The sequence below is a fragment of the Neocloeon triangulifer genome, unplaced genomic scaffold (genome assembly GCF_031216515.1).
Source record: "Neocloeon triangulifer isolate White Clay Creek 2 clone unplaced genomic scaffold, ASM3121651v1 ptg000014l, whole genome shotgun sequence".
NCBI classification, from domain to species: Eukaryota; Metazoa; Arthropoda; class Insecta; order Ephemeroptera; family Baetidae; genus Neocloeon; species Neocloeon triangulifer.
The window spans coordinates 13,623,516-13,636,576 of NW_026775556.1; the positions used below are offsets into that span (position 1 = coordinate 13,623,516).

At 35.1% G+C, this 13,061-nt stretch overlaps 1 protein-coding gene across 1 annotated transcript in view; it reads left to right on the plus strand.

Annotated features, from left to right (window-relative positions):
* Positions 1-8,526: 8,526 nt before the first annotated feature.
* Positions 8,527-13,061, plus strand: part of LOC132199833 (FMRFamide receptor) — a 29,240-nt gene continuing 24,705 nt past the window's right edge. Inside the window, exon 1 of the mRNA XM_059624873.1 lies at positions 8,527-8,703. The gene's annotated coding sequence lies outside the window, so the exon portion shown is untranslated. The remainder of the gene's footprint in view (positions 8,704-13,061) is intronic.

The window sequence follows — 13,061 nt, forward strand, 5'->3', positions numbered from 1 at the left end:
GGGGGACAAGGATGAGGTCAAGAGTTAAATTTCTGTATCGATTCGGCGGCCGAGACGAGGGTCAATTCAATTGAAGAAGTGACAATTAATCTATTTGTCCGTTTGACACACCATCGATTGGAATAAATTTTGCTTTGAGGTCTGCTTGCGACGGGACCGACTTGTTTCGTTGGAGAGCACTCAGCCTCCACAATATAATAAATCTGAAGCGCGGCTGCCACGTGCAGTTTGCTTTCAATTTTCACCTCGTATATTTATGATAAAATTAAATTCACACAGAAATGCTTTTCCACCTACTTTAATATTATTTCTTTATTTTTATAGATTAATTTTTCTCAAACTAACGAAAAAATTTTAATCTAAATTTGTTTTAGATTTTGCTTTTGCAGAAATTTTTTAATTAAGTTGCTGATTTAGTGCATTTGTGTATCAAAAGAATATCTCTGAACTAGCTCGGAGCCAATCAAGATACGTCATTCCAATATTCAAAAATTAAAATGAAACTTGAGAGAGAAACCAGAAAGTTTTTTTTTTAGAAAAAACCAAATTTCATAATTTGTAAATATCATAAATTTGTACATCAGAATATTTGATTAATTTAGAAAAATTAAGGGATGGATTTTGATTTTTACAATTGACAGTAAAAATAAATAATTATAAAAAATTAAGAATTTTTATTTTTCTTTGCTGAGCGTGCATAGGAAATTTAGGAAAAATTACTGACGAGGAGGAACATCTTTCCCAGCCCAATATTATATATGAAATTGCGCGTTTTCCTTCGCTTTGCGCTCACGTTCGCCCCGTTAGTGTTCAACCGACCGTGAAGGGTGCTCGATGCGTTTTTGAATTATGGCCCACTACTGTATAAACATGAACACACCCCTCTAGCTTTCGCACACGTCACGTCTTGCAAAATACGTACCGGCGCTGCATTATGTTCTAGAGCACAGGGCGGTTTCGCAGCACCGAGAAAGGCTGCTTTTCATCGGCAGTGAGACGGGCCAACGACTGAAAAGGTGCAGCAGCACTCTCAAGTGAAGATGAATATGAGAATTTATGTGCGTTCGCCACGCTCGCCGCCAAAGTGCTCGCGCGCGTCTTCTTTTGTAAGTAGAGAGAGAGCAAATTTCAAGTTTTTGCAGAATTTGACTGTTAGCGATAAAAAGCAGAAGTTAACACAAAAGTTAGGAGTTACTTTATTTTATTAGTGGAAATCGCAATTTTCATTGAAAGTAAACGGCTCAATTTTTTTCAATTTCAATGGAAATTGATGCAAAACTTATATTTTGTATTAAGAAAAATAAATTAAAAATGCCCAAATTCTCTGAATATGTTTTTAAAATTATTTTGCGTTACAACTTCAGTGTATTTTTTGATTTTTTTCGCATTGCGTATTTTGAAATTCACCGGGGCGTATTTTCCGTGAGGCAAATTTTCTTCATAAAAAAACTTTTTCGCTCTCTTTATTGACAGACGTGCCGGTGCGCGCAATAAGTGCCTCACATGCCGTCTCGTTCTTTTATGGTGCATATACAGAGACAACCTTCATTTAAAGGTGAGAGAACAGTCGAGACAAAGTGGTCGTGTTTATCGCCGTGCGGCCATACATAAAGAGCAGCCGACGGCAAATTCAGCGCTCGACCAGCCAACAGGTGCGATTATTGGCAACCTAGCAGGAGTCAAGAGGCTCTTCTCACCCTCTTGTTTGTGCTGGTGTTTGTCCGTTATGATAATCGCATTTGTTTGCTTCAGCCTATTTAAATCATCGTCTTAACTTGCATCATAGTCTTAACATTATTAATAAAATATAACAGAGTTATGAAATGGCCTCTTATAGGAAAATAATTATATGTAATAAATTGTATTTTCAATTATAATAATTATCCATGACACAAAATAACGCAAAATAATATGCACAAAATGAAAATGATTTCTTTAAAATTATACTTGTCTATTTTTCATTTAATCATTTGCTATTCTAAAAGATTTTTAATGATTATTAAATCCAAAGAGTTGTTTTAATATATAAATTTTCAAAGAGGTGCATATAGTGTGTTTATAAGGAAATATCAATATTGATTGTTTGATGTTTCCCATTATTTGGTATTAACATTAAACAGATTTTCTACCCCATAGAAAATCACGTGCCGAATTCTCGCTAACGAACTTTCCGCCAACCCTATTAACAATAAGTGGGTGGCTTTCAGCACCGGGGTCTGCTTTTCATCGTCTGCCCTAACACAATGCTCAATCAGGCCTTTTGCGTTGAATTTGATCTGGTCTGGTCCAAATCACTTTTGGTTTAACGATTCAATCAAATTGAGTTGCTCGTGGCCTTTTTGCGCTGCGGCCCACGTGCTGAAATTCAATTGCTATTAATAAGCTTTTTATCAAGTTTTTGAGGAACAAAAAAAAAAACAAGTTTGTAAATTAGGAAAGAAAACCTCTTGCAAGAAAAACGATTAATTTAATTAAAACTCGTATTATTTATTTGTTTACTCCAGTTTACTCTAAATTAGCTAAAATTGTTGCCTGGTTGTTTGAGCTGGCTTTGCTTAATTTTCTACTTTCAAACAACCTGCGCTCCTTTTCGCTAATGGGCTCATTAATTTGCGTTTAATTCGATTTGCGTGTCGCGCAAAATTGGATCAGCCAATCTGGCAATTAGGAGAAGAGATAGGTTGTTATCATCTCTAAGCAATTCAAAGGCGTGCAAAACTGATTCCCACAGGACGAATTAGACAGGCTGATTAGATTATTGACTCGCTAATTTATGTATGTCGTGATCTCCTTGCTGCAAATCTGACATTGACCGTCCGAGAACGTTCTCTGAAAGCAAATAGAAGTTCCGGCGTTTCGCGATTTTCACTCGCGCGCGACGCACGATCGAATCGTTGCTGCGCCGTGGGCTCGGTTATTAGAATAAAATGCCGACGTTCGCTGCACGTAGGCCGTAAATTCCTTTTGTACGCGAGCTCGGAAGCGACGGTTTTCATTTTCACTTGCGAAAATAATTTTTTGCCAGCGATCATTTCGCAGGAAATGTCAGCGTTCCCCTTTTTGTAACTGAAAGACAAAAGTGATGGTGGGTTGGAATTTCGAACATGGAAAGCCCTCTCGCTACTCCAAGGAAAGCGATTTTCGTTCTGTACGCATACATATGTTTGTTGAAATGCTTATACTATCCATTTCACGAACTCGGTTGAATGTGCAAACATGAGAAAAGTATTTACCTGAATGACGCGTAGGAGGGTGAAGGTGGATAGAGGAAACATTTTTTCCTCAAGTTAAGCTCCGTTGACTGATAGCATGAATGTTTTATTTCACTGTGCAAATAATGCGACCCGGTGCTTAGACTAGAATTTTGTCCCAAGCTTTTTCAAGAGGAATGTAAAATAATACCTTTTGTTTGTAAAAATAAAGAAAAAAAAAAAAACATGTTTTTTTACAAAAAAATTGAGAGGGTTCATGATTTCTATTAGGGAATAGGCAACACATTTTGCTGTTCTACCCTGCAATCAAAAGCAGTAAATTTAAGAATGGAGCCATTAATGAATAACTGTGAATAACTATGTCTAACTAAATGCTATGGTATTTTTTCTGACGTAATTAGTCAATTAATTGCTTCAAAGTGCATATTTCATCAAAATATAAAATTTGTGTACTCTGATAAATAAAGTGAAAATAACTGACATCAAGCAAAAATATGCAGGTGCCAACTAATAAATAAAAAAATTATTTGTACTAAAAGTTCTGTAAGAAAATAAATATATAGGTGCTAAATTTCAGCATAAAATAACTCAATTTTTGTTAATTCAGACAATTTTAATAAAAATAAATTATATTTAGTGCATTTTTATTTAATGATTTTTGTGATCTTTTTCAGTTCCTTCTTATCAGGGTCCACGTATAAAAACAATGACAAAGGTTATGATTGTTGTTTCATAGTTGCTTTATTTGGGTGCAATCAGAATGCTCGACAACAATCAAAATTTTCTGATACGTGGATCTTGCCTCAAATAAATTTCTTAAATTAATTCAATGTAAAATTTGACTGGTTCCACATTTTTTGCTAATAAATAAATACTCCAATCTTTTGTAAGACCTAGAAAAAGTAAGAATTAGTACTTTTTTTATGAAGTAATTGATGTATCATATTAATAAATAAATTCCTTAAAATCTTACTATTATTTTTAATTTTTATTGGCTAGTGTTCGTAAAAAAGAGAGTTACTCAGAAAGTTAGTTTAAATAAAGGGCATTCATTTTGATATAAAGACGTTTTAATAATTTATTGAACACCGGGACAATTATCAGCCGCCTATTCAAAGACACCGACGGGCGCCTCGGCAGATAAGCCTGACTGAATTCCCATCTCAGGCGTGATTTGATGGTGTTACGGTCCCGATCGATTCAAAAGGAGCGGGATCAACGGAGATATAGAGAAGGCGCGCGGATCCATATTTTAGAAAGAGGAGCTCCTTTGTTGTCGCGCTCGGGGACAATGGACGCGTTTTAAGGATTTCAAGTCTCCACCGTCTTCGGCGCCTACGCTTTTTTCGATGCGCGGGCGACAATTTCATATTCTCTCTCATTTCCAATTCATTTTGCCGCCTGAACATTCTCTCTTTCTCTTGCATTATATTATTTCAGAAGCGATGTCTATTCCCGAGCAGCAGGAGCGGGGGCGCTGAGGAGCACCAGGAAAAAGAACACATTTAAATATGAATTTATCACGCTCCGTCGCGCATTTTTGTGACTGACACTTTCATCTCGGCGCTGAGCCGCCGTTTTTCACACTCCCAAACATCAGGAAGAGCATGATGTGCACTTGACTTTTGGTGCAGGAAATATGCAGCCGAGACCTTTTCCTTTAGTGCGAAAGATCCCTGTATGAAAATCGATAGTTAACTTTACCATTGTTAAAATTTAAAAAGTCGGAAAATTTTGGTAAAAACTTTGAAAAATATGTTTCTCTATGCGATGATTTAGTATAAAATGGTGATTTTCAAAATGAAAAATCTTAGTTCAAATTAGTGCCACATTCGTTTAGAAAAAATAAGTTTTTCAAAATATTGACTTTTGTTTTTAGGGTAAATTTGGGCTTTATTAATTTCAACCTTCATATCATGGTAATTAGCAGTAATTAGGTTGTTTACGCGATTAATTATTTCCCCTGTTCCTAGAGAAGTACTAAATACACGAAGAAAGATTTTGCAGGAATAATTTTGGAAATAAATAAATTCTAGGGACTATGAAATTTTTTCTTTTAAACGTTTTTCTTGTCCGTATTGGACGCAGACGCACGTTTCTGCGGAAAATAAATATAGCTCCTATATTGACTTGGCAAAAAGTGACGGCAAAACAAACTGATCCCGTGTAAGTGGGATTGACAGCCAAAAGAACAGTGCAAAAAGCAGCCTTGTTTTTGGCATGTGAATCGCGTCTACTCTTGGGAGCACGACAATCGTGGACCACATCTGACCCGAGGCAACCACGCTGGCTGCTCGAGACAAGGAAGTGCCCTAGGCAAGATGCAAATATTGCAAAATAAATGTCTCAGAGGCCTTTGTTTTGAATAAGTGGTCTCCGTTTTGTACGCCAAATGCTGCTTAATCCTGACGGGAGCATGAGTGGGTAATTGCAGAAAAATGAGAAGCAAGAATATAAGTCATGCGTGTATGCATATTTCATTGTAAGACCCTGATTACGCCATCCTGAAAGTAAAAATAGAATATCGTGCAGGAAAACAAGAGAAAATTTAGTGGAACGTGAATAAGAATGATGCACACAATTAAATTCTATTATTAGACTTTTTGGAAATAATATATTTTGGGCTGTTTTAACGTATGTAAATAATTATAATTAACCTGCTCTTCTTGTTTTGCAATTATAAACGACTATTACTTGTTAAGAAAGCATATTTTATGCTATTATTTTTTCAAATGAATGTTGTTCAGATTAAAAGATTGGGCAAAAAATTCAAATCAATAACGTAATTTTTGCTAGAGTACACATGGCTAATTTTTTATCAATTCTATCATTTTTAATAATTTTTAGGAGTCCTAAGTATTCAAAATTAAATTATTGTTGTTTATTTTATTTTTTAATAATTTTTTACTGATTTTCAGTTCAAATTTTAATTTAATTTATTGATTCTCATGAAACCATTGTTGGACACCACCTGTCTGGAATGAATGTGCCAGATACACTCATTTAACTAAAGCTCATTTTTTTTATTCGCGTTAACCAATGCTCATGCTGTGCTTTTGAAAATTCTAAAAGAACACTACACATTTCAACGCCCAAACGTGTTTTAATCACGCGTATCTCGTTTTATACTTTAATCTGTTTCGGTACGTGAAACCAGCAGACTTTTCGTTCTAAGTAAGCCCTCACATGAATAAAAAGCGGCTGAAAATAAATACGAGGGCGTCGCAATCAGAGAAGGCCAAAAGCTCACAAACTGCGTCACAGCACCTAAACTTTTTGAAAAATGAGTCTCGTGAAAAGTTTCCGCGACACACAGGAAAAAGGTGATTTTTTTCTCACCAAAACTCCGCCATTAATTAAAACGGCCGCTTCATCATCCAATTTACGCCGGTGGAGCGCAACGGAGAGTTTTGTATAAAAATTTATTTTGAACTTTTCTGTATGCTACTCGAGCGGTTTAATCGTTGGTCTAAGTAATGCTTGCCCCAAATAAAATAATGAAATAACATTTTTTTAATAGAATACCGTATTATAGTGTGCTGGAAAAAATGCAAAGAGATTTTTTGGAGGGCTGCTGCAAGGGTAATTGAAGCATACACTAAATTCAATTCCAATTTTCAAAATATCGTTCATTAGAATTGAAAAATTTTCACTACGCTGAGTTTAAAAAATTATGAAACTACGAAAAAAAAACACAATGAAATGTGAAAAAAATAATTAAAAAAAAAATTTACAATAAAAAACTTTGATTGTAAGAATTCTGATCTTTTCTCTCAACTGTATTAAATTTCTATAATTAAAATGTATAATGTATGTATCGCATAATAAATAAGCATTAATATTCTTTAAATAATTCCACGAAAATGTGAATTTTCACACTCATCATTTCAAATTACAATCAAAATTTGTTATTTTATTTTATTTTTTAACTTCAACCCTTGTAACTATAATTTACCCCTAACGATCCATGCATGTAGCTCTTCAAAATCAGTTATGACTGAAATTTCAAAATATTCCCTGGTCAATTGTCAGATAATGAATGACTGCAAAATGCGTTTGATTCGCAATATTCGCACTGGTTCAAATGTGGCTGCAGAGCTTTCTGGCAAATTGATTCCGTTGGGGCTCCATCAACTGATTAAAATGAACATATATCCGATTATTCCCACTGGCGTTTGGAAAAACAAATATAAAATCCATAAACATGGAGCTGCTGAATTTACTTTTCACAGTGGTGAGCTAGCGTGGGCGTTAATCTAACAAATTAAATGATGTATTTTGGTGAAGCACAAATCAAATCTGATTGACGGATGAAATAAACCCTCAAGAGTATTAAATGGCCTAATGATGTTAAATTGGAACTTTAAAAAAAAAACAATATATGTCAATACCTTTTTTTAACAGAACTGGTAAAATTAGTAATTTTAAATTATTTTCTCTTGTACATACCATTTCAAGTACATTCCAAGTATTTATGTCGTTTCACGTTTTAAAAATAACCAGAAAAGGATGCACATAAAGCGGTCAAAGAACTCGCAATGTAACTTTTTTTTAAAATAAAAACCACTTATGGCCCGTTTTAGCAGCAAGTCTAAGTGAAGAGAAGATGTATGAAAATTGGTTTTTCATTAAAAGAGAATCAATATGAAAATGTAGCCTATATTTTTTGAAGTGATAAAATAGTATTACTTCATTTACTCTGAAATCGCATTTTAAGATGTGGATTTCCTCCGATTTTATTCAAATTTTTAGGAACGTCATGAACATTAAACGGTAAAAGAAGATACATGAACTAGAAATTTAGTCAAATAAAAATCTCTTTTTGCAGTAAATTGAAGTGAGCATAAGACGTAAAATATATGATAGCTCTTCTGCCAATGAGGATTTGTCAAACACTATTTTTTATTTAATAAAAATTTTATTGGCCTACTCTGCTTTACTCACAAATCCCTTTTAAATTCGGCAAATAGCGTCCTCTAATTAACCAGAAAAAACGAACGGCTTTATACATTTTTTAACAAAAATCTCTCCGAATCAAGCCGTTTTTTTGGCAATAAATTCAAGTAAATTCGGCATCGTAAATTGGCTTTTGCCATTAAAGAAATATCCGGACTGATTGTGAGATCCGAATGATGAGATCAGACGACTCAATAAATCTGAAAGTCCTTCTTTTTCAGCACATAAACGTCCGCATCATGGACGTCATAACCATAGTCCTGTTCTGTCCTGCCGAGGGTAGGTCGACGGTGGCGCCCCGCCAGTCCGGCAGCCTCAGCGCGACGGAGCCGTCGGAGCTGTTCAGTGTGTCGGCAGCAATTGCGGGCTCGACTGCCTCCTTCGCGTCGTCCCGAGTGCGCCTTCCTTGGATTATGAGCTCAGGACAGCACCACTTAGAGGGCGGTAAATAATATCAGGGGTGGTCGGACACCCCTTTTAGCAACAACGGCCGGCTACTTGGCGATCGTCATGCCCTTCACTGATAACATCACAGGTAAAAATTTTTATTTGATTCAAACTTCAAACCAATTTTTCAGATACTATAAGAGTGTGGAAATAATTTAATTTTCTAAATCATTTATTATTTTTAATTAAGTACAAATTTAAAATGTCCTATTGAGTATCAGGTCTAGAGATTTGTAAATTTTCTGCATAAGCATTTTTTCAGTCCGTAACAAATTTTCATTTTGATCTAATTTTTTTTTATAAACCAAATAATTGTTCATCTATTCTAAATGTGGAAATTTTCCATTCTGATTGTTTGTTGGTGCAGCACAAGAAGGTGATCTCTGTCCATACATGGATAAATCACATCAATCTTATCATATCTTACAAAATTTGTTAAAAAAAAATGTTATCGAGATCAAGTTCACCAGTCAAAGTTATTTCAGGTCAGAATTAATACAAGATGCTTGCACCCTGCAGTGTCTGAAAATAAACGAACTCGATTCAATTTCAATTGGCGCAATTGGTGTTAACTAAAAATAATCTGGCCAGGAAAACTTGTTTTTGAACTGGTCCACTTTTCGGTTTTGCAAATAATGTGTACACGTTTATTTATGTACGCATGTTTGACCTCGAAATCGAACCCAATCTCATTGACTAAGTAAATGATTATGACCCTATAAATATAGGAACAAGTGAACACCTAAAAGTATATCAAGAAGTAAATTTCTTAGTGCCGGACGAAGAACCTGTTTGCTGTGATTATCAGCCCATCGACTGGGTTTTTATTATTCACATGCACAAATCACACCCAGCGTGGAAAGCGCCGCAGCGATAAATGTTTGGCCAGGAGTGTGTCGGGAGTTTTGGCTCGGCCATCTGAAAATATTTCACTTGGTAATTAATAAATATTTAAGAGGCCAGTTAAACTAATAATTCTTTTTCATTCAAAGTGGGTGGGGGTCGTTGGTACCAAAGAAAATGGAGCACGCGTGTAAAGAGTTTTTTGCTTGTGGAAATCCTGCTCTTCTCCGAATGGCAATAAAAGCTCGCGAGTGCCAATAAGCAGCCGGATAAAATTTATATATCGTGCGCATTGCTGCAGATTATGGTGCTCGATGCTTTTATTGAATTCTCCTTGTCCATTTGAGGGTTGATGTGGATGCAAGAAATAAAAGGAAAAAATTATAATTTGTGACATTCAAAATGAAGGTCAATATCAGAAATTGATCCACGTGATTTTGATATGGAACTAATAAAATGTGCAACTTTTGAGGTCATGTTTACTACATTGGGATCAAAGAGTTTGTAATTAATGGGAAAAAGTTTCATACTATCTCTACTATTTGTGCAAACTAATTAAGAGTCATCAATAGTCAAGAGGCACAATTAATTTTGATTTTCTATCGTGGAATCCTTGGCGAATGACAAGGAATTGCAAATTCCTGCCAAGTTTTCAAATAAAAATAATCTTGAAAAAATATACAAAGAGATTCCGCAATTTATTTCCACTGGAATCCAACTGCAAACAATTTTTTATTACTATGAATGATGCTCACATCTGGCCGGATCCCAACTGCATGAAATGCATTATTTAGTCTAATTACTCTTTATTGTGTAGCTCAACGATTTTCATAAGCATTAATCCAAATTCAAAGTGATTCAAACAAGCGAGCCAATCAATTGCGCGAGGCGAACGTGATTTCAACGAAAAACTTTTTCAGCGAATTCGTGCGGAGGAGTGGATGGATGAGGCAAAAGTAAATAAACAGGAGAGACGCGTGGAAAGGCTTGATTGCGAAAATAAATTGCAGAGCCGACGACGAAATTTTCTAGCCGCCGGAGAAAAGATTTCAAGCGCTCGTTCAGCCCGATTTGTATGATTATTTCGCGGATAAACCTGTCACTGTGACGACTTTCCATTTGCGACGAGAAGCGTTGCTTGGGCGGAGAGAGAAGATTATTTAATTTTCACTTTCCTCTTCAACGCCTTTTTATTCATGAGGGCACAATATGGATGGAGACCAATTTTCATTTTATTCTGAAATTTAAAAAGCTTTAATTAAACAATGTAAATTTTTTACAATATTTTCAGTAATTCATTTAATTAATTTATTAAATTATCTTTCATTACGTTTATCAACTTTAATAATAATTCTTATTTGTTAATAATTCCACTTATTACTTTCTTTGTTACTCTTCAGAAAGTTACTTGCGGTGTTACAAAAATCATCTTGCCCATTTTGTTTTTGCAAAAAACAATAAAACATTGCTAAGTTTAAAGAATTAGAATTACATTGTCTTTGATACACATAAAATATTATATTTCTATCTTCATTTTATTTTATTAGTATCGCGGAAGAAGTCAGAATAAAAAAAACAAATATACAATTATATGTTTAATTAAAATAAGGCTTACGTTTGGAATGTTGAAAAAATTTGAAAATTTAACGTAAATTATTGACTTGCTGCTGTACTGCAGTACAATCTATTAAAAGACTTGATGTGTTTTTGTTTCTAACTGAATAAATTACTGCGTGAAGTAAATCTAATAGCTACACAATTCACTCTTGCAAAAACAACCCAAATCCGAAATGCGACAAGCTGAGCGCTTGCTGAAAAATTGCTCACCGCGCTAAAAGCCCACTTTTCCCATTGGCCATTTCTAGATTTCTTCCTTCATCAATCATTCGCTGAAATGCACTTTGCCAATTCACATTCTCTCTCAAGCTCAGATATTTCACAGCGGCACGTAAGTTATACTTTCCCAATAAAAGTGAAGCGGAGAGAGTGCCGCAATGCCGCAAACAATTACTTCGTAAATCAATTAGCAATTAAATTTCCAGACGAGCAAAGCAATCGAACAAATGTTTGCGTTTGCGAAGTCTGACGACGCGTTCACTTACTCTATACGCAATCTCAGATCTCCTAGCTGCCACTCTCAAAGTATTTCACAAGAATATATGTTTATTTTCTCGCCCCAGCAGGCGGCGGGCGATAGATATTTTAATTCCACCACCAATTGCCATGTGGACTTTTGATCTTGACTTGGGGGGCTTTACGACGAACGAGAGCAAAATGAGGACACACTGCTGCACCAAATACTTCCTCTCAAAAAGAAACCCCGCTTCTGAAATATAACGGAAACGGTTCTAAAAAAAATTCAGTGGAAAATTGCATTCCCTCTAGATGGAATGTGGAAAAAATGCATAGAGGTCGCAGCCACCTTTTGATGTTTTTTCTTGTGGAAAAAAGGAGATCTGCTTTGATGTTTCAGTCATGGTAGGTAATGGAGGCGATGAAGTGAACCTGTTTTCCACGTGCCCAATTGTCGAGTTTTATGATTTTCTCCGAACACGGAGGGGCGAAATAGCCGCAAACTAATTGTGGACGTCTCTTGTCTGAAGAGTTGAAACACCAATTAAGTTTGAGTTGCCGAGGTGGAAAAGAGGCACCTTTAATTAAATCTGCAGGCTCTCGAGATTTTTCTTGTGATTAGGAACAGAACTCAAAGATAATGCGTTTTATTTTTATATAGGCACCTATTCATTTCAATGCTTTTATGTTTTTAAGGTAAAACTTTTTACAAATATGATCAAAGATTATTTCTGAAAAAGTATAAAGGGAAATTTTAATTTTCAAAGTTAATATATTTTTTAAAAAATACCAAGTTTTTAAGGTTATAAAATGGTTTAATTCCTTGATAGGTAAAAAGCCGACCAATAATTAGAAACAATAAGATATTTTGTAGATAATTTCACTAAATTAACCAATTCTAAACTCAATTTTTTTAGCTCTAATTTTTTCTCCATGGGCCAGACCAAAAAATATATTCCCTGCTTAAAAATATGCCTAAATGTTTTGGCAAATGCTAATTTTCCGCCAAACGGCCCTCTTGGCCCTTTGATCTCTTTGTATAATGGCTTTTAGAGTGCGTTCACACATAAAAAGTCGTCCTCAATAACCCATTTCACGAAAAATGCGTGCTGAGTTGTGCTTAAACTACTCAACTGTATATATTAATATCATCATATTTTTTGTGAAAATAATCTGAAGAATATTTTTATGATGCCCTATGAAATTATCAGTCAAGCCTGAATTCAAACAAATTGGATTGACTCATTAATTATAAAAAGAAAATGAGTTCATTCTAGAGCTGGAGCGTCCTGTGATCTGTATTTTCATCTTTGTCGACGTCAAATTTGCTCAAATCTCGAGACGTACATACAAAAGATCTCTTTGTGTCTCAACATTTTCTTCCTTATCTGACGACGTGCCCCCAAGACTTGATTAATTTCGTCAGGAACTCGCTCCTTCTTAACTGTAATGAAAATTTCTCAGAAATATCCAATCATCAGATAGAAATTTTGCGAAGCTCTCTAAATGGCAGCAATAGAAGGCAGCTGC